The sequence below is a fragment of the Sarcophilus harrisii genome, chromosome 4 (assembly GCF_902635505.1).
Source record: "Sarcophilus harrisii chromosome 4, mSarHar1.11, whole genome shotgun sequence".
NCBI lineage: Eukaryota > Metazoa > Chordata > Mammalia > Dasyuromorphia > Dasyuridae > Sarcophilus > Sarcophilus harrisii.
Window position 1 is genome coordinate 101,605,017 of NC_045429.1, and position 22,700 is coordinate 101,627,716.

The 22,700-nt window shown below is 34.2% G+C and overlaps 1 pseudogene; it reads right to left on the reverse strand.

The window, feature by feature from the left end:
* Nucleotides 1-1,635: 1,635 nt before the first annotated feature.
* LOC116423582 lies at nucleotides 1,636-3,953 on the reverse strand (annotated as a pseudogene).
* Nucleotides 3,954-22,700: the final 18,747 nt, after the last annotated feature.

Genomic DNA, 22,700 nt, shown 5'->3' on the forward strand with positions numbered 1-22,700 from the left:
ATACTGATACATGTTGGTGGAATTGTGAATACATCCAGCCATTCTGGAGAGCAATTTGGAACTATGCTCAAAAAATTATCAAACTGTGCATACCCTTTGATCCAGCAGTGTTACTACTGGGCTAATATCCCAAAGAGATCTTAAAGAAGTGAAAGGGACCTGTATGTGCAAAAATGTTTGTGCCAGCCCTTTTTGTAGTGGCTAGAAACTAGAAACTGAGTGGATACCCATCAATTGGAGAATGATTGAATAAATTGTGGTATATGAATGTTATGAAATATTATTGTTCTGTAAGAAATGACCAGCACGATGATTTCAGAAAAGCCTGAGGAGACTTACATGAAGTGATGATGAGTGAAATGAGCAGGACCAGGAGATCATTATATATTTCAACAATAATACTATATGATGATCAATTCTGATGGACTGCTCTCTTCAACAATGAGATGAACCAGTCAGTTCCATTTGTTCAATAATGAGTAGAACCAGCTTCAACCAGCAAAAGAACTCTGGAAAATGAGTATGAACCACTACATAGCATTTCCAATCCCATTCTTTTTGTCCACCTGCATTTTTGATTTCCTTCACAGGTTAATTGTACATTATTTCAAAGTCCAATTCTTCTTGTGCAGCAAAATAACTGTATGTATATGTGTATATATATATATATATATATATATATATATATATTTATATATTGTATTTAACATATACTTTAACATATTTAACATGTATTGGTCTACCTGCCATCTGTGGGAGGGGGTGGGAGGAAAGATGGGATAAATTAGAACAAAAGGTTTTGCAGTTGTCAGTGCTGAAAAATTACCTGTGCATATATCTTGTAAATAAAAAGCTATAATTAAAAAAAGACTTTTGTATCAATATTCATTAAGAAAATTGATCATAATTTTCTTTCTCTGTTTTGGTCCTTTCTTCTTTAGGTATCAGCATCATATCTATGTCTTCAAAGGAATTTGGTAGGACTCCTTCACCTAATTTTCCAAATAGTTTATGTAGTATTAGAATTAATTGTTCTTTAAATGTTTGATATAATGCATTTATAAATCTATCTGGACCTGGAAACTTTTTCTTAGGAAGTTAATTGATGGCTTTTCAAATTCTTTTTTTTTTTTTTCCAATTTCAATTTCTCATTTTAGAATGGGAATATTTAAGTATTTTATTTCCTCTTCTGTTGATCTGGGCAATCTATATTTTTGTGAATAGTTATCCATTTCACCCAAATTTTTAGATTTAATGGCATACAATTGGGCAAAATAAAACCTAATTTTAAAATTTCCTCTTGTTGTTAGTAATTTCATACTTTTCATTTTTTGAAGGGTTAGAAATAAGAGGGATTTCCCCCATATATTTGCTAACCAGGATTAACTAATGTCAAACTATCCACTTTTTCCCCAGGTGAAGCCCTCCAAGAAATATCAAATCTAATAAGCTCCCAAGATCACAAAAAATTCAGCCTTTTCCTTTCCTCCTTTTAAGCTGGCTGAGACACTGAAGTCAGTGTCAATTTATGCTCAAGTCATTCAAAGTAACAAACTGAAGAATGACCAAAAACAAATTTTTATTTTTACAACTAAATAAATGTAATTTAAATGTGTCCATTGCTAGTTTTTTTCCCCCCAAAGTAACATGCTATAAATAAGCAAACTAAACCTGGGCACTGATGTAATATGGACTCCCTAGATGTCTCACTGGGCTTAGTTACAGAAGACCACTCACAGTAAAAAGACATTTTGAGTACAAAGTGTAGCATGATGTTAAGCCATTTTTAGCTTCTGTACATACATGTTGCACTTCTGGCTGAAAATGCAGAGAAAATCGAAGCATTACACTGTAAGCTCAGTTGCACTGTTTTAAATGGCATAAATATCAATGTCATCATCCTTGTTATCAGCAGACTTCACAGTTTCAACTTTAGGTACGCTGGCAGTCTTAGAATACACCACCTCAATATTTTCATCTTCATCTTCCTCTTCTCCACCAGAGGATTCTTCTTCTGCTTCCTTTAGCCATTTTATAAAGGGCTCCGCTTTGACACGAATCTCTTTGGCAAGTTCCTTTCAGACATATTTCTTAGAGGCCTTTTCTGACCAACTAATGATGACCTCTTCCTCCAAAAGGTCTGCATCATACATTTCCTTCAAGATATGTGGAATTTTAGAGATGAGCTGAGCTTGATGCATAGCTACTACACACTCCAAACCATGAAGAAGGTATCTCTGAGCTTTTTTGTTATTGTGGCAGAATCGTAGAAAATGACATCTATACTTCTTAATTTGTTCTCGAATCTTCTCATTAAAAAGAACCTCAGTCAAAACAAGAGGACCCATAGCTTTTACATCCAGTCTTTCTGCTTCTGCGACAATTTCTTTGTCAGAAGTATCAATAATACCTTCTTCTTTTTTTTTCTTCACAAAGTCAAATAAAATATTGACTCTTTCTTCAACTGTCCTTTCTAGGTCATCACTAAGTGTCAGAACTTTTGCATGATCACTAATTTCATCCATTCTGCGCCTTTGAGCTTCTTCAGTTGTGTCCTCTCCCCAATCTTCATCCTCATCATCTTCCACAGCATGTGGAGGGTTAAGTTCATTGGGTGGTGGTGGTGGTGGTATTGTCTCATTGCTGGACACAGAACCATTTTCTTTGTCTTAGCTGGTCCAGCATCATGAGCAGGTACCTAGTGTTCTTTCTCCAGCTGTCTCAAACCTTAGTGGGTGAAGTGACCTTATCCACAATTTTTAATACTGATAATTTGTTTTTTTTTCTTTTTCTAATGAAATTAACCAAAAGTTTATTTATTTTATTGGTTTTTTTCATGAAACTTTTAGTTTTATTAATTCAATAGTATTCTTTCAATTTTACATATCTCTTTTGCATATCTAATTTAGTGTTTAATTGGGTATTTTTAATTTGTTCTTTTTCTAATTTTTTAATTGTATGCCCAATTCATCGATCTCTTCATTTTCTGTTTTATTCAAGTATCTAGAGATATAAAATTTCGCCTAAGAACTACTTTGGCTGCATCCTATAAGTTTTGGTATGTTTTCTCATATGATATTGTCACTCTCTTGGATGAAATTACTGATTGTTTCTGTCATTTTTTGTTTGACCCACTTATTTTTTAGAATTAGGATTATTTATTTTACCAATTAATTTTTGGTCTTTTTATGCATGGCCTTTTACTACATGTAATTTTTGTTGCAAAATGATCTGAAAAGGGTGCATTTAATATTTCTGCCTTTCTGCATTTGATTGTGAAATTTTTATGCCCTAATATATGGTCAATTTTTGGTGCCATGTACATATCTATTCACTTCTTTAACTTCTTTCTGGTTTATTTTGTGGTTAGATTTATCTAATTCTGAGAGAGGGAGGTTGATATTCCCCACTAGTAGTTTTGCTGTCTATTTCTTCTCTCAGCTCATTTAATTTCTCTAACAATTTGAATCTATGTTACTTAGTGAATATGATGTTTAGTACTGATATTACTTCATTATATATAGTACCCTTTAGCAAGATGTATTTTCCTTCCTTATCTCTTTTAATTAGATCTATTTTGTTTTTGCTTGGTCTGAGATGAGGATTGCTACCCCTGCTTTTTTTTTTTTTAACTTCAAATGAAACATAATAGATTCTACTGCAGCCTTTCACTTTTATTCTGTGTGTATCTCTCTGCCTCAAATGTGTTTCTTGTAAACAACTTATTTTAGGATACTGGTTTTTAATCCATTCTGCTATCTGCTTCACTTTATGGGAGAGCTCATCCCATTCACATTTACAGTTAAGATTACTGACTGTATTTCCCATCATCCTGTTTTTTCCACATTTTTTTTTCTATTCTTTCACCCTTTCCTTCCTCATCAGTTTTGCTTCTGTTCCCTACCTTTCTCAATCTGCCCTCCCTTTTATCAACCTTACCTTTCTTAGCCATTTTGCCTTCTATTCCTGTCCTCCTTTCTATTAGCATCTCTATTTCTTTTCTCCTTTTCTCTCCTACTTCCTTATAGAGTGAGACAAACTAAGTGTGTGTATATATATATATATATATATATATATATATATATATATATAATTCCCTCTTTCAGGCAAATGTGATGGGATTAAGATTCAAACAAGCTCATTCCCCTTCCTTCTTTCCCTCTATTGCAATAGGTCTTTTATGCCTCTTCAAGTTATGAAATTTATCCCACTTTGCTTCCCCCTTTTTTTTCTCAAAGAATAATCCTTTTTCCACTTTTTAATTTTTTTTAATCATGACATTAAAGTCAACTTATTCCCACATTCTCCATTTATATATACTCCTTCTAATTGCCCTGACAAGGATACAGTTATAATTATTATCTTTCCATGTAGGGATGTAAACATCTTAACCTTTGAAAATAATAACTGTTTTTCTCTATTTCATGTATATTGTTTTATGCTTTTCTTGCATTTGAAGACCAAATTTTCAGTTCAGCTCTAGTGTTTTCACAAAAAAAAAAATGATAAAAAAGTCTATTTCATTGAATGCCCATCTTTTCCCTTGAAAGATAATACTCACTTTTGCTGAGTAGTTAATTCTTGATTGTAGTCTAAGCTTTTTTGCATTCTGAAATATCATATTCCAGGACCTCTGATACTTTAATATGCAAGCTGCTAGGTCATGGGTAATTTTAATTGTGGCTCCTTGGCATGTAAATTATTTTTTTCTGGTTGCTTGCAATATTTTATCCTTGATTTGATCATTCTGGAATTTAGCCACAATATTCCTTGGAGTTTTCATTTTGGGGTCTCTTTCTAAAGGTGACCAATGAATTCTTTTAATGAGTATTTTATCCTCTGGCTCTAGAATATCAGGGCAGTTTTCCTTGATGATTTTGTGAAAGATGTTGTCCAGGCTCCTTTTTTTGATCAAAGCTTTCAAGTAGTCCAATAATTTTTATATTCTCCTTGATTTATTTTTCAGGTTTCCTTGATTGTTTTTCCAATGAAGTATTTTACATTTTCTTCTTTTTTCACTTTTTAAAATTTTTGTTTGATTGATTCTTGATGTCTCATTGAATCATTCACTTCCATTTATGCAATTCTAATTTTTAATGAATTATTTTCTTCAGTTTTTTTTTTTTACCTACTTTTGCTTTTGCCCAGTTGTACTTTTGAAGAAATTCCTTTGTTCAGTGGATTTCTTTTACATTTCACTAATTTTTTAAGGAGTTATTTTCTTTTTCCATTACACCAATTCTATTGCTAATGAGTTGTTTTCTTCAGTATATATACATATATATTTTTTCATTTTGCCAAATTCATTTTTTAAGGAGATGTTTTCTTCAATCAATTTTTGTGCTTCTTTTTCCAAGTTGTTAGCTTTCTCTCCCCAAAACTTGCATAATTTTTCTGTATAGTTCCCATTTCTTTCCCCCGTTTTTCTTTTATATCTCTTTTTAAATACTTTTTGAATTCTTCCTAGAGAGCCTTTTGACTGTGAAGTCATTTTATATCCCTCTTTGGGGATTCACCTGCAGGCATTTTGCCATTGCTGACTTCTGGATTTGTTTTCTGATTTTGTACTCTGTCTCCAGAGTAGCTTTCTATGATCAGGGCTCTTTTTGCTTTTTTGTTCACTTTTTAAAGTTAATCTCTGACTTACATGAATTGATGCTAAATGAAGTGAGCAGAATCAGGATATCATGGAACACAACAACAACAAGATTATACGATGGTCAATTCCTGATGGACATGGCTCTTTTCAGCAATGAGATGATTCAGACCTATTCCAATGATGTTGTGATGATGAGAGCCATCTACACCTAAAGGGAGGACTGTGGCAACTGAGAGTTGATTACAACATAACATTTTACTCTTTTTGTTGTAGTGTGCTTGGATTTTATTTTCTTTTTCATTTTTATCTGATTTTTCCTGTGCAGAAAGATAATTGTATAAAAATTATTCCTATTTTGGATTTAATATATATATTATTGTATTTAACACATATTGAATTACATGTTATCTAGGCAAGTGGATGGGAGAAGGAAGGGGAAATTGGAACACAAGCTTTTTCAAGAATCAATGTTGAAAAAATTATCCTTGCATATGTTTTGAAAATAGTTGACCTCTGCTCCTAAGGCACAAGAGTGATTATCCTAACCTTCTTTTCCAGTGGGACAGATGCCTCTCACTGACTTTCTGCTAAGCAGGGGCCAGTGGCGCTGAATACTTTCCCACTTGTGCTGACCTGGCCAAGTCCCAGGTTAGCTAGCATTCAGGAGCTCACAATTTGCCTTCTGTGTTTGGGTCTCAAAGGAAGTCTGATGCTTCACTGGTCTTTTCAACTAGTTCAGAGTAGCCAATGTTATTGTTCTCTGCTTAAAAGCCTCCTACTAAATTTTTTTTACTGGGCCTCCCCACACACTGCCTGCCCTAGATCTTGTTCCCCCTCCCAATTGAAACACATCTTTCCTGAAGTCCTTCCAAGATTGTAAGGGTTCTTTAAATGGGCTGGCACAGTGCAATAGGAGGTTTGAGTGGCCTGGAAGTTATTTCTGTGACTAGAGATTGCCTCATGGCGGGATCCCAGCCATATCGAGATAGCTTCGTAAGGGGAGAAGGTGTGTATGATCTCACAGACCCTTTTTAAGCCCAATGCAAGCGGCAGGTTGCTCTTTTTATCCTGGGGTAGCTGAACCAAGTGGATGGATAGCCAAGGGAGGTAAGGAGCTTGATAGTGAACACATGGGTCTTCAGACCAGGTGAACCCTAGGGCGTTAACAAGTCAGAGCATTATGTGAGCATGCATAATAAAGATTTTAAGTTTGCACAAGGCTGTTCTTGAGTGTGCTATCAGTTATTAAACTACAATTCAAGAAATTGTAGCCAAAGATCTCTGAAGGCCTCAGAGGAGGTGAGTGAGGTAGAATTAGTTGACACTGCAAAGGTCAGTGGCCAGAGATATCCTGATGCCCTGGGAATTAGGAGAGACTGGCAGTGTGAAATATTGGGTAATGCTAGAGAGTTTACAGATGAAGTGATTGCTCAGGGTTAAGTAATAAAACGATATTTTACACAAGATATCTTAAACTGGAAATTTATTATACTTCAAATATTTGTGGGTCCTGTCGCTCCAAAATCCATTCAGAGGCTTGATCTAGCATTGATTCTGAGGAAAGATGGAAAGAGTTCAGGCAATGTCCTGGCTTCTCTCTGCCATCTTGGCTCAATGGTCTTGATAATATCCTTTACCCAATTCTCTTGCTTGTAATTCCTAGTGTAGAAGGTCCTACAGGTTTTTTTTTTGCATCTAGTATGCACTTTTCAATTCCTCTTTGGGCAATCCTTAATTTCCATTGTTCGGCAATTATAGTTATATGACTTACAGCTGTGTAGATCACCAGATGGTGATGGGGAGAAAGAGATTCGTGTCATTAATAGAATTTTGAAATTTTCCAAAGGTAATCTAACTCCTTCTTCTCTTATTCCATTCCAGGATCAGATTACTGCCCATTTTCAGGGTCTGACCAAGAGCTATATACTAATGGGTAAGCTCTATAAATTGGCCTATTCATTCAACCACATATGATAGTTAGACATTTTTTTGGTACTAGGAACATATTATATACCTGTCATTCCCACTAGAGGGCATATTATGGCAAAGCATATACTTTTTACACTACTAAATGCAATAATACTGCATAGTATTCTTTTTTCTGTTTTACTTTATTTTTCCCCCTGGGGCATCTCAGGGAAATAAAAACAATATAAGCAAGGAATAATCTGGACAAGTAAGAAAATTCCTAGGATAATTCAGGCATATATGTGTTTAAAATCTGAGCAAAACACTGGTTTAATTCTTGTAAAAAATTTCATTTCATTTTTTTTTTTTTAATTTTACAGAGACACAGTGTCTCATAATGGATAGGGAGCCAGCCTCAAAAGCAGATGAACTTTAGTTCAAATTCTGCTTCTGATACACACTGGCTATGTGATTTTGAGCAAATAATCTCATTCTTCGGCGTTCCCTAAAACAGTAATTTGGAGAGAAGGTGCCAATTCAAATTGGTATAGAATAGATGTTAGCAAACTATAGCCTATGGGCCAAATGCAACACCGAGCCAGGAATGGTTTTTACATTTTAAAACAAAGATAGCTCCCAAGGCCATAAAAAACAAGTTTATTTGCTTTGTTATTGTTGTTTTTTGGTCACTGACCTCTGGCATAGTTTTTTCCTTCTGGAGTTTCTCCTGGGTCCAATTCTTATCACTTAGGTATTTTTACTGCATAGAATTAACCTAACAGAAGGTGGAAAGGGTTTTTTTTTTTTTGGAGGAATGAGGGATGTTGGAATACATGGGAGCTGTTGGAATTCACAGGAGCCACCTGACAGTGGCTGCTGAAGATCCAACTCAGACCTGCAGAATGGATTTCCTCTTGTGAGAGAATGATACAAGGAGATTTAGAGGCAGTTGCTGTTCTCTGATCTCTCTAACAGAGGCCACTGAGTAGTCTGACCTTCCCTCTGCCTCCAATTTATCTCATTCCCAGTCCACAACACCTGTGTCAACAAAGGCTGCTTTGCAACTCCTTCAGATGTTATGATTCACAGCTGTGGAGGCTCTTGAAGAATTAACCTATCCCTTAACAGGGGGAGATCAGGGAATGAGGGAATTATGCTGTATCCTTCTGGGTTTATTTCACAGACCTGTCTTTAAAAAGTCCTATGATAATTATTAAATAAAAATGCTTGCATTCCTTCAGTTACTAGTAGGAATTACTGACACATGCATAGAATCTGATTATTTACTGCTGGAGGTCATAGCAGATCAAAGCAGCTGGCCATAAAACAGGTAAGAGGTGTGATAGAGAAATATGAGAGTCTAAAAATCTTGTCCCTCAGTTCAAGGAATAACAGCATTTTGAGACCTTGAGTTTTCTAACTTTTACTTAACTTGAATTCAACCAACACCTATTAATCATTCACTCATAGGCCTATGTAGAGTGGGAATGATGGGCACAATCTGCAGGCCCCTTAAGAAAGAAAGAAAAGGGAAGGACCAATGACAATGAGCATCCCAACCATACATTGGGAAGCTCCCATAACTATATATTTATTATATATATGGCACTGTACCAGGCTTCTGGAGTTCAATGATGAAAAAAAAAAGTTCCTGCTTTCAAAACACTTCTTATCTAATAATAGAGATGAAATATCATAAAATGCAAATTAGAAAAAGATTAAGTAGAAATAAAAGTTCTTATAATTATGACTATGGCCTCAAATGTTTATTTGCATCAAATGAATTGGGTATATACATATATATATATATATATATATATATAAATATAAATGTAGGCAGTCTTTATAAACTAATAATAAATTATATTTATGGCAAGCTCACATACAAGCCTAAAGGATATGCCAGCATATTTTGCAGTAGTATTATCATTGGTCATATCTTCTTTCCCCCTTCTCATCGGAGAATTAAGTGAATGAGAAGGAGTAGTAGAGTGTATGAATACATCCTATAAGAATAACTATGGAAAGAATATAAAAATAATGGAAGTGATTAAATCAATTATGTTTTCATAAAGTTGTTGAGAAGGATAATAGATTTTGTTACAACTTCTTTAAATTCATTTCATAATCAACATGTTAGATTGTTTTTTATTCTATTCAACTATCTTCTGTTTTATAGGTTAATTCAATAATTGGGTATTTACTTCCTTCTTATTTTCTTATGATTTTTCCTCTCTCACTCTTTTATAAGAGGTGATGTGGCTGATTTTTTTTTTTTTTTACCATTGTTCTGTGATTGATATTTCTGCTGTGCTACCATCTTTTTTTCCCCTCACTCTGAGATTTATCACAAGTTTTTACATTTCCTTTCTTTCATTTTAAACTTGATCTTTTGCAGTCTACCTTCTGAGTTTAGCATTTGTGTTTCTTATGAATATCTTTGAATCTGCCCGCACTCTGATTCATTCCTCTTTTGTCTCTCCATTCTACCTGTATCCTTGTTCACCCAATTGTGTGTGATATTCTACCTTTCTTTGACCTTCAGTTGAAAATTATGTTCAAGGGTAACCTGTTTTTCCACTTCTTGTTTGTATAATTCTTACTAGTATATTAAAGATTATGCAATATATGTTCCCTCACCCTCTCTTCCCTAGTAGAAAGGGAATTTCTTGTTCCCTCTCCTTTTGAGATCACCAGAACACAACAAAGCAGTCCCAGATCCTATTTCTTTTTAAATTTCTTCTATGGCTCTAATGACAATAGGGTTCCAAGGGAAAAAAAAAATCCAAGATTTCCCCTTAAAACATGCACACTTCATCTTTCTTTAGCCTTTTTCAATTGTTAATTTATATTTATCTCTTTATGGTTTTCTTAACTAATAACTTTTATTTCAAAATATATACTAAATACGAATCTGATCAGGAACCTTCAAGTCCTTTATTTCACTGAGGGACCATTCTCCTTCTTACCTTCCATAAGATTATGCTTTTTGTTGAAATAAGTGTTGAATAATTGTTGAATAAGTGATTTTTGGTTGTGATTGTATATCTTTTGCCTTTTGGAATATTGTTTTCCAAACGGTCCATCCTTTAAAATTGTAGCTACTAAGTATAGTGTGAACCTATGACTCCTCTTGAACTCTTTCCACTTGAACTATATTGACTATTTGAAATATTTTTTCTTTGAATATTTTTGGGGGGCTAAGACTCTTGGAGTTTTCATTTGAGGGTTTATTTTATTTTATTTTTGATGGTTTATTTTAGGAAATGACTGGTAAAATCTGTCTTTTCATTTTGCCCTCATATTCTAATACATCTGGGCAATATTTCCCTATATCTTGAAATATGATGTCCAGGTTCTTTTGTTTTAGTCATTGCATTCAGATAGTCCAGTAATTCTTAAGTCAAATCTTCTTGGTCTGTTTTCATATCAGTTGTTTTTAATATGTTAATTAATATTTTCTTTTTTCCCCAGTGTTTTGATTTTTGTTTTAATGTTTCTTATTTTTTCCTGGAGTCATTAATTTTTATTTAGTTAATTCTGATTTCCAATGAGTCTATTGTGTGGGTAAGATTTTATACCTCTTATACTTAATAATACTCCTTCCAAGTTTTTTCTCTACAACTTTCTTCCCCACCCCCCAATTTTTTCCTTTAATTCTCTCATTTTATTTATAAACCAGTTTTAACCAATTACTGCTTTCTGGAATTCTAGATGAACTTTTGTCCAAGCTATATTTTTCTTTTAGGTTTTGCTTGTATATGTTTAAAAGTCATTCTCTTCTGTGATCCATAATAGGTTTTTGTACAGTGAGTATTTTTTTTTTGTTTATTCATTCTTCTAACCTTACTTACTGAATTGCCATCTAGTTATTAAGATTGGACCCTGAATCCTTCTGAAAAGAACTTATAGGGCCTTGTATAGTCATCATTTGTATTCTCTGGTTGCTTTTTATTGCTTCTTTTTTTGGATGTTAGATACTGTGCTTTTTAAGAATCACCTACAAACTTTTAGTATATACAAAACAGTCTATTGTAGGGTGAAGTCTGACCACCATTCTCTTGGTCTAATATATTCAAGCTCCTAACCCTCCTTTGTGTCTGAAAAACAAAACCACAGGATTTCCCTATAGTTGATTGCACATTGGATGCAGGGGTCCTCAAACTTTTTAAATAGAGGGCCAGTTCAATGTCCCTCAGACTGTTGGAGGGCTGGACTATAGTAAAAACAAAAACTTTCTTTTGTGGGCCTTTAAATAAAGAAACTTCATAGCCCTGGGTGAGGGGGATAAACGTCCTCAGCTGCCATATCTGGCCCACGGGCCAGTTTGAGGACCCCTGGACTCAGAAAAAACTGGATTCAATCTATCTCAAACACTTACTAGTTGAATGATCCTGGGTAAATCAGTGTTTGCCTCAGTTTCTTCAAATGTAAAATGGGGATAATAATAACACTTATCTTGCATGGTTGCTTTGAGAATCAAATAAGATGATCTCTCTTTTTTTAAGTGCTTAGCAAAACTCAAAGTTATTGGTTGTCCTTCATTCTTGAATAGGATTGTGACATCAGAAGGTGGTACTATGACATGAAAGTAAATTGAATTTGAGTGAGAGAGGGCTGGGTAAAGTCACTAGCTTCCCTTTCTCCTCTGGAATTATCTGGTCCAGTAGTCAGATATAGATCTAGATGATGAGTGATGGCTCTGGATGCAGTGAAAGACCTGGGCCTTTTTAAACTTATGTCTTTAATAGATCTCATTTAGACTGAGTAAACCACCCATTCAGCAATTAGGGCTAGGTAAGAAATAAGGAAGGCAAAGAATGGCCTTTTTTATGTAGTCAAAAAAAATAAAGGAATCAATCTGGGAGGGGAAGATCCTTAGCATTTCTGACCAAAAAGCAACAACTGCTATTTAAATTCACTCTGCAATCAGACCCAAAGCAAAACCAAGTAGGTTTGGCCTGGGACTTTTTGTTGGGCAATCTAGGCATGAGAAGCAGAATGATTTGGGATGGTTTTTAAGAAAAAAAATCTAGAGGAATGGAGAAGACAAGGAAAGGAAGGAAGCAAGACCATAGAGAAAGTGCTATAAGTACTGACTCCCTTACTTTCCCTTTGTCCTTGGCCGGAATTACAATAGTGATATAGATCTATACTCCTTTAGCAAGCTGAAAAGTTCTACAATTTTAGTGTGTTAAAACTTTGTACCTTGGTATGAATTCTGCTATGGTGGCTCAACATCAGGCTTTAGGTGAGGGTGGGGGCTAAAGACCTCACTCTAGGGTCAGAGCTTTATGGAAAATAAAAATAAAAGTTTCAAGTTTGGCAATGGAAATCATTAAGAAAGGAAGGAGGATATCTGGCAGATCTGTAGATGATCTAAATTGGGTGACAAAATTGGATAGTGTATGGGAATCTCAAAAGTAAAGAAGTTAGTGACAGTAGTCTGGGAAAAGGGTTTGGAAGAGGTACTATGGAGCAAGAAGTGATTCTTTCACTATGACTAGTTAATTGGAGGCTATGGGAGAAAGCGTAGCAGGTATTGGCTAAGAAAACAGTGTGGTTAAGAGGGGCCTGTTTCTCACACAGGGAAAAAGTAAGGAAAGAAGGAATGAGGAAGAGGAAGACGTTTAAAGTTAAAGGAAGTATGTTAATCACAGAATAAAAAGATAAGGAGGAGGAATATCTACAGTGGGACTTTGGTATGGTAAGGTTGACCTGAAGATGGTCAGGTCAAAGATAGTAAATGTGGTTTGTACATCAGCTGCCTAAGTAAAATATGTTCCCATATCTAAACCTCTGTCAATTATTTTCTGCTATCTCCAGAATAAATTCCAATCACTTTTATCCTATCATTCAAAATCTTCCATGATCTACACCTAAACTACCATTAACAATCTCATCTCTCATTCTCCTTTGCACACAGTTGGCTTCTGGCAGCCAGATCAACTTGGTGTCTTTCAAAAGTACTGTGCATATAGTCACCTTGATCTCAGGTGATCCATTCCACCCCAAATAATTTCCTTTCTTTTTTCCTGTCTATTTAATTCCTACCCATTCTTCACAAGCTCCATTTTTGTTCTGATATATTTTAGAGTACTTTTACTGGAAATGGTGGATTCTCCATCATTTAGAGCTTTAATACTTGAAATTTTTTCCTGTACCTGCATAATGCTAGTACAGAAAGTAAAAATATGATAAAGCAGAGGACAGCAGAGTTATATATTTGTGGGAGGGATGGGAGTGGAACTTCTTAAAGTCAGCATATAAAGCAGACATTAAAATCAAAATTATCTTTGAAAACTACCCATAGAGTACAGTATCTTTAAAATGTGGCTGGCAGGGAACTAGGATCTCTTTTTTTGAAATTATTTTATTTGAAAAAACAGATTAAGAAAAATAGAAAGGAAATACAAAACAAAAAAGAACATTATCATGTGCCCAAAAGAACATCAGAGAGGATTCAAAATATATAACAACAAATTAACAGATCAAGAAAGTATATATATGAAATTATATTCATAAATGATTATTTTTTTTTACTTCCTTGTAAATTGTTCTTTGATTCTTTGCTTCTGCATCTTATTTACTTTATTCTTTTTTCCACCTTCATCCCCTTTACCATGTCCAAGCAAGCTACAGTTAAGAAAAGATATGTTTATATATAAATATATCTGTCTATACACACACTTATATACCCACATACACATATGTCTTTCCTATCCTTGCTGCTTCTTTAATTGAGTTCTGCTCCATAACTTGACTTGCTATTACTTAATCTTCCTCTGCCCAAAGATATTTCCCTAGTCTTTGTTCCTCACCCTTTGTTTCTCCATCTGCCCATCCTTTCCCCCTTACTTCTTTATAGATTTTAGAGAGTTCTATACCCTTCAAAGTAAATATGTAGTGTCACCTATTGAACCCATTCCCTGAGTAGGTTTTCAGAACTACAAGCCCTCCTCCCCACTCCAATGCCTCTCTGTCTAGTTTTCCTTTGCACCTCAATTGTATAACATTATTTCTATTTTTACCTTAACTCTGTCAATTTTCCTTTTGAGCTACCCTATTGTTGATGCAAATGTTAAACATATAATAGATATATGTATACATATATAAAAACATAATTAGTCCATGTTTAAACAGTTTGTCCATGTTAAGTTCCTTAAAATTGATCTTTCATATTGGCTCTTATATATTAAATTTTCTGTTAAGTTTGGGTTTCGTTGATAGAAAGTCCTGAAAATCTGCAACTTTATTGAATGTCCATTTTTTTCTCATTCATAATTATAGATTATTTTGCTAGATATGATATTTTGGGCTGTAGGCTTAATTCTTTTGATTATTAGTAGATAATGAGTCCAAATTTTCCCCTCCTTCCCCCCGCCCCCTCCCCTAGATGGCAGGTAGTCCAATACATGTTGTTACATGTTATGTTACAATATATGTTAAATCCAATATATGTACACATATTTATACAGTTATCTTGCTGCACAAGAAAAATCAGATCAAGAAGGAAAAAACCAAGAAAGAAAACAAAATGCAAGCAAACAACAACAGAAAAAGTGAAAATGCTTTGTTGTGGTCTACATTCAGTTCCCACAGTCCTCTCTCTGGGCATCCATTCAGTTTCCCAGTTTCTTGCCACTACAAAGAGGGTTGCCACAAACATTTTTGGACATGTGAGTCCCTTTCCCTTCTTTAAGATCTCTTTGGGATATAATCTTAGTAGAAACACTGCTGGATCAAAGATTATGCACAATTTGATAAATTTTGAGCTCCAAATTACTCTTCCTGAATAGCTGGATCCATTCACAATTCTACCAACAATGTATTTGTCTCCCAGTTTTCCCTCCAGCATTCGTCATTATCTTTTCCTATCCTCTTAGCCAATCTGAGAGGTGTGTAGTGGTATCTAAGAGTTGTCTTTATTTGCATCTCTCTGATCAATAGTGATTTAGAGCACCTTTTCATATGACTAGAAATGATTTTAATTTCTTCATCTGAAAATTGTCTGTTCATATCCTTTGGCCATTTATCAATTGGGGAATGGCTTGAATTCTTATAAATTTGAATTAATTCTCTATATATTGTAGAAATGAGGCCTTTATTAGAAACCTCTAAATGTAAAAACGTTTTCCCAATTTGTGAGCATTTAATTTTTAAGACTTCAAAAATTTATTGTATTTTATTAATAACTTCATTTTAACTTTCATGTTGAAAAAAAAAGAGACAGAGGTATGTGGAGTTACTGGTATCCTATTAGGCGCTTCACTAGTTTTCTTCACCCTATTATTGTAAAGAATTCTCTGTGCATCCACTGCATAAAGTACAGTGGAAGTCCTTTGGGCTTTAAGGTGATATTGAAACCTCACCAGTCTCTATGTCTTCCAAATGTAGCAACTAAAGTCCCAGCAATCTCTCCTTTGGTTTTCAGAGGCCAGCCAAGGTAGAGAGGTTTACAGCCAGATAGCATTTAGCATAACTTATTTACACTGCTATCTGACACAGTGGAAGGTAAAATTCAGATTTTAAAAAGTTTTAGTTTTAATCATCTTATTTGCTGTACTATATTTATGGCATGGATTTCATGTGGTATGAAAAGTGAATATTGTCTGAAATAAAAATTTTTATATTCAGATGTTAGCACAAAAGATGTTAGCACAGAATTCTCAGGAATTACTAGTGCGAAAAATGTTTTGCATATTATCAATTTATTTTGTTTATTGCATTTTGTGTATTATTTCATGGTTTCATATTTTCAGAATCAATATTTTTAAATAAAAGTTATATGCAGAACACTATATTTTCAATAATGTCTAGTTTTAAGTGATTGCAGGAACCTAACCCTCTACTTTTCATAGCTACAGTGTATCGACATTTAAGTTTTTTTACTTTTGCACCATTTTCTAGTAATATTAATCTTATGAAAATTGATGATTGATTATGATTTTTCTTGAACAATTCCTACATGAATATCCTTGACAAAGTTTTTCATAGGCCAGTATGCCTGCACTTACTTGGTATTGGTAGAATACCAGTTAACCCCCAATAGTCCTTTTGGATTTTTTTTTAAAGGAAAATGAGTTGGAAAAAAGCCATTGAGACTCATACCATTTTGGCTAACCACTCAGAATATAGCAGTGGACCTAGCTAACAACTCAGAACATGGCAGAGAGCACTTATAATTGATTATCTTATTTTACTATAGGTATAGTAGTAGAAGAAAACAATTTCAGGTTCATGCAAAAATGATTCTGATACATATTGTGAGATTTTGAAAGTAATTTTCCTTTTGAATGTAGATATTTTGGTTGCTATAAAAATTTTGGAAGGGAAATTGAAAAAAATCAGCTTGCGGAGAAATACAGACCACCAGACAAAATGTTGAGGACTGACAGTTCTGCTCCTCAAATAATATACTAAAAAGTCCTGTTTGAAAGCTCTATGGAGGTGACAATGGTTTCAAGACACTGTGGCTTATCAGCTCATTTTCATGTAACTGTCATCAGAGTTTAAAAAGTTATATCTAAGGAACTATATATAAATCAAATAACTTTGGATACCATAGAAAATTTATATAGAGACTATTGAGGTCATATTTGACAGAAAGATGGATAATTCAAGTTTTACATAGATGAGTTATTTTTATGAGATGACCCTGATCTGGGACATTAGAAATCTTAGGAGAAAGATGAGATGACTAGATGATAGGAGAAAAGGAGTTAGAAAAGACAGAATACAAGAGGTGAAGAAAATTGATCAAAGCTGAGGTAGGGCTTGCAACAGTTTCCTGGAGATTGTGATGACTGGAAGACAAATCTTGCTTTTCCAAGAACTGCAAATTCCTATTTATAGATTGAATGGAGAAATCTTTCAAAGACTTACTTTTGTATTGCCCTCCTTTATCCTTTCTGGCTTAAGAAGGAGTAATAAAGAGGGAAAGCGTTGCTTTGCTGACAGCAAATTGGATAAAATGAAATCTGATATTTAAGAGTTTGTTGGACATTAACTGGAAGACTCTAATGAAATTTACTGCTTGAGACTCAGGTTCTTCAGATCCTCAAAATAGATATCAGGATAAGCATTCATTAAATGTTTACAATATGTCAGAGCTAAATACTGTGTATACAAAGAAAGGCAAAAACATGATCTAGATGCATATTCTTTCTGTAGTCTAGGCTCCCTTTCCAGTCTTGAATCAACTATCTCAATGAATCTAAATCTGGATTTCTGAGAAACCAGACCTATTGCTTAGATAGCATATCCACTTAATGCTTACCTCAGGATTTAGGTTGTACAGACTAGAAATCTTTCAGATTCAAAATCTGATGTGGAGTTTCCTTTATGTATCTTTAGCAACCCATGTATCTTATCTGGGAACTACCTCCATGATGATCAATCACTTACTGTTTCTTTGTTCCTTTGTTTGAACTCTATATAATCCATAACATTATGAACACTTACAGGAAGTGGGTCATTCCTTTTGCAGCTTCTCCATCTGCCAGACAACTTCATATTTATTGTTTACAAATTATTTCACATCTAGGTTCTGTTTTCTGACACAGAAATTATGGTGTCAGAAGTGGGATCTCTGAGGGTCAACCTGTGGAGCAAGACTGAGAAGGGATCAATCAGCAAGAACTAAGTGAGTAACCTGAAGGTTTGATGAAGCAGTCTTTGTTCCTTTGTTTCATCTCTATGTAATGTATGGAGCTGTGTGGCAACTCCTATGTTTCAATTCTGGATCACAGTACCATGCTTAATAAGATATCATGGTGGCTGCAACCTGAACCATGTGATCAGACAAGAAAGAATTTTTTGTCCTTTTCAGTGATTAACAGTGATGAATCAGTTGCTACAACAGTCCTACACATACTTTCACTTAGGAAGACCCCAGATTAATGAGGGAAGAATTTCCTATGTACTAATCAAGATAAATTATTGTTTAAGGCTCAGCATTTATAGGCTGAATGCTCTTACCCCAACAATAAAGAACCCTTTTCTTTTTCTCCTCTCTCTCTCTCTTCTCCTTCCTATGAGCTTCTCTGGCAAACTTGTATGTTGTGTCATAGCTAGTGCTGTTTGTAGCTTCTGCTACTTTGGAAGATAACAAAGAGAAAAATACAGCTAGTAATAAAGGTTGCTGTGTACAGCAAAGGAGTGTAGAATGTAGATGAAGATGAATGAAGCTACATGCTTTTCAACAGCACTCCTAGCTTTCTGTAATCTATAATCTCTCCATCCAAATAAAGAGCTACTTAATTCCACTTCAGAATTTCAGTAAGAAAGGTTTTAAGAAGCAGCAGCAAAAACTGCAAGATATTTTCTCTGTTACTTCAATCCCAGTCAGGTTGGGACTGCAAAGATAAAAATAGAATCGCAAAGAAAGGAAAACATTTTCCTGGTTTATATAAATTTATGGCATTATAAAGTAATGAGATTAAATCTCTAACTGAAATATAATATCTTTGCTGTAACTTTCAAAATTATGATTTAAAAATCTTTTTAAACACTGGAATATTTTTAGAGGAAATGAGAATATGAAATTGCCATCATGAATCTTTGGAATTTAGCTAAGTGAAAGGATCTATAGTTTGAGATCCTGGCAGTTAGTGAGCCTTGAGAAAATTGAGATTTTGATTGATATCATTTGTGATTATAAACTCAAATTTTATTTGATTGAGTTTATCCCTAGAACTAAGTTATAATGTGATCCCACTTAAAGTAAGGTATGTTCCCTTTTTAATTATGACATTTGGTCTTCTATAGGTAGATAAGATCTTAATGGAAAAAAATACTTGATATTTGGCATTAAAATGATAAGCTTAGATGAAATTGAAACTATTTCTACTCATATAAAAGGTGCTCCAAATCATTATTGATCAGAGAAATGCAAATTAAGACAACTCTGAGATACCACTACACACCTGTCAGATGGGCTAAGATGACAGGAAAAGATAATGATGAATGTTGGAGGGGATGTGGGAAAACTGGGACACTGATGCATTGTTGATGGAGTTGTGAATTGATCCAACCACATTCTGGAGAACAATTTGGAACTATACTCAAAAAGTTATCAAACTGTGCATACCCTTTGATCCAGCAGTGTTACTACTGGGCTTATATCCCAAAGATATTAAAGAAGGAAAAGGGACCTGTATGTGCAAGAATGTTTGTGGCAGCCTTCTTTGTAGTGACTGGAAACTGGAAAATGAATGGATGCCCATCAATTGGAGAATGGCTGAGTAAATTGTGGTATATGAATGTTTTTTTTTTATTTAATAGCCTTTTATTTACAGGATATATACATGGGTAACTTTACAGCATTAACAATTGCCAAACCTCTTGTTCCAATTTTTCACCTCTTACCCCCCTCCACCCCCTCCCCTAGATGGCAGGATGACCAGTAGATGTTAAATATATTAAAATATAACTTAGATACACAATAAGTATACATGACCAAAACATTATTTTGCTGTACAAAAAGAATCAGACTCTGAATTATTGTACAATTAGCTTGTGAAGGAAATCAAAAATGCAGGTGTGCATAAATATAGGGATTGGGAATTCAATGTAATGGTTTTTAGTCATCTCCCAGAGTTCTTTTTCTGGGCATAGCTAGTTCAGTTCATTACTGCTCCATTAGAAATGATTTGGTTGATCTCATTGCTGAGGATGGCCTGATCCATCAGAACTGGTCATCATCTAGTATTGTTGTTGAAGTATATAATGATCTCCTGGTCCTGCTCATTTCGCTCAGCATCAGTTCATGTAAGTCTCTCCAAGTCTCTTTGTATTCATCCTACTGGTCATTTCTTATAGAACAACAATATTCCATAACATTCATATACCACATATATGACAATTATGGAATATTACTGTTCTGTAAGAAATGACCAACAGGATGATTTCAGAAAGGCCTGGAGAGACTTACATGAACTGATGCTGAGTGAAATGAGCAGAACCAGGAAATCATTATACACTTCAACAACAATACTATACGAGGATCAATTCTGATGGAAATGGCTATCTTCGGCAATTAGAGGATCCAAATCAGTTCCAAATGATCAGTAATGAACAGAACCAGCTACACTCAGTGAAAGAACATTGGGAAATGAGTGTGGACCACAACATAACATTTGCACTCTGTTGTTGTTTGCTTACATTTTTGTTTTTCTTCCCAGGTTATTTTTACCTTCTTTCTAAATCTGATTTTTCTTGTGCAACAAGATAACTGTATAAATATGTACACATATATTGTATTTAACATATACTTTAACATGTTTAACATGTATGGGACTACCTGCCATCTAGAGGAGCGGGTCGAGGGAAGGAGGGGAAAAGTTGGAACAGAAGTTTTTGCAAGTGTCAATGTTGAAAAATTACCCACACATATGTGTTGTCAAAAAAAAGCTATAATAATTTAAAAAATAAAATAAAGATGATAAGCTTAGAAATATCATGAATAAGAATTAAAAGTATAATTGCCCTATCAACTGGTCTTTTAAACAACAAACTGATGAAGTGATTTAATGTGTGGAAGGTAAGATGCAAAACACAAGATGATTAGGACAAGTAGTCAGCTGAATTGGTGTTATTTGGTAAAAATGTCTTATAATATGTTTTAAAATCTATAAGACTGTATGTGTTATTATACTTCTAATTTTCTTGTATTATAATTTTTGGAAAATAATTGTATAAAAATGCTATAATTTGAAAATCGATATCTAGAGGTGATAAAATTGTATCATTGGCAAATTAGACACTATTATAATTATGATTTTTAAAACGTTGAAATATTTAATTGTATACATTTTGCTTAAGATGAATAATAAGAATTACTTAGAATTTGGGAAATTACCACAGATTTTGTAAATAGCTATGAAGTCCTTTGGGGCATGGTTCGAGTTTCCTGGATCTTCAACCTTAGCAAGATCATAAATCTTATTAACCCTGTGAGGAAAATTGCTGAAAGAATGTTAGGAAGCTCTAAAATAGTGAAGTGGTTTAATAATAATAATAATAAAACTAGGTGTTCTCATATCTGAAATGAAGATACTTTGTTTTATAAAGAGTTATTTTTATCTAATGGATTGTTTGGCCATTGCTTGTAAAATTATGAAATCGCACCTGCAATAGTAGGTGTTGAAGTTATATCTTTGAGCCAACTTGGTATCAACAGGTTTCAGATTTAAAGATTTTATTTTGGCCTTACAGATTAATATTAATTCCTACCAGGCTGAATATCTGTTGGCCTCAAGGTTACAACAACCAGTATGTTTTTCTGGGTTTTGAGTGAACTTTCATGTGTTCACTGTATTTGTGTACTCATAGAACAGAATTGTTTTCTTAAGTTTTGATGACTGATTTCTACTCCAGGATGAATTTGAACTAAAAAGGATGAATAAGATATGATTTGTGTTTATTGTTATAAACATATAGCAAATTTCTATAATAAAGGCAGGTAAAATACAAAGTTTATAAATACAATCCCACTGTTGTGGTACTCAACGTTTCTGGATTACTGTAATAGGATGTAAGTATGAAAAATCTTGATTTTTAAAACAGACAGCTGTAATTACTGTATTAGTGCCTAGTAAGATAAGTGAAAAGTTAGATCAGGAGAATGAGGTTATAATTACTAAAAGTTCTCCTAGGAGGTTAATAGAGGGGGGCTGAGCTAGGTTAGCAAGACTTGCCAATAGTCATCAGGCGCATATTAGCGGGAGGATTATTTGTAAGCCTCGAGTAAGAATAAGGGTTCGGCTGTGAATGCGTTCATAATTTGTATTGGCTAGGCAGAAGAGTATTGAGGAGGTGAGTCCATGAGCCACTATTAGTACGGTGGCTCCTATAAAGCCTATTGGGGATTGTATAAGGGCTGCAATAATTACTAAGCCTATATGGCTGACAGAGGAGTAAGCAATAAGAGATTTAAGATCTGTTTGTCGTAGACAGATAGAGCTTGTTATAATTATGCCTCAGAGAGATAGGATTATAAATGGATAACATAGGGTTGATGTAAATGGTTCTGTGAATGCTGTAATTCGTATGATGCCAAGAATGCCTAGTTTTAGTAGAATTCGGCTATACTATGAGCCCATGATGGGGGTTCCTGCTTTGGGGAGTCAAAGGTAAGGTCAGAAAGTGGTATCTTAACTATGAATGCTATTATGCAGGCATATCAGAGTA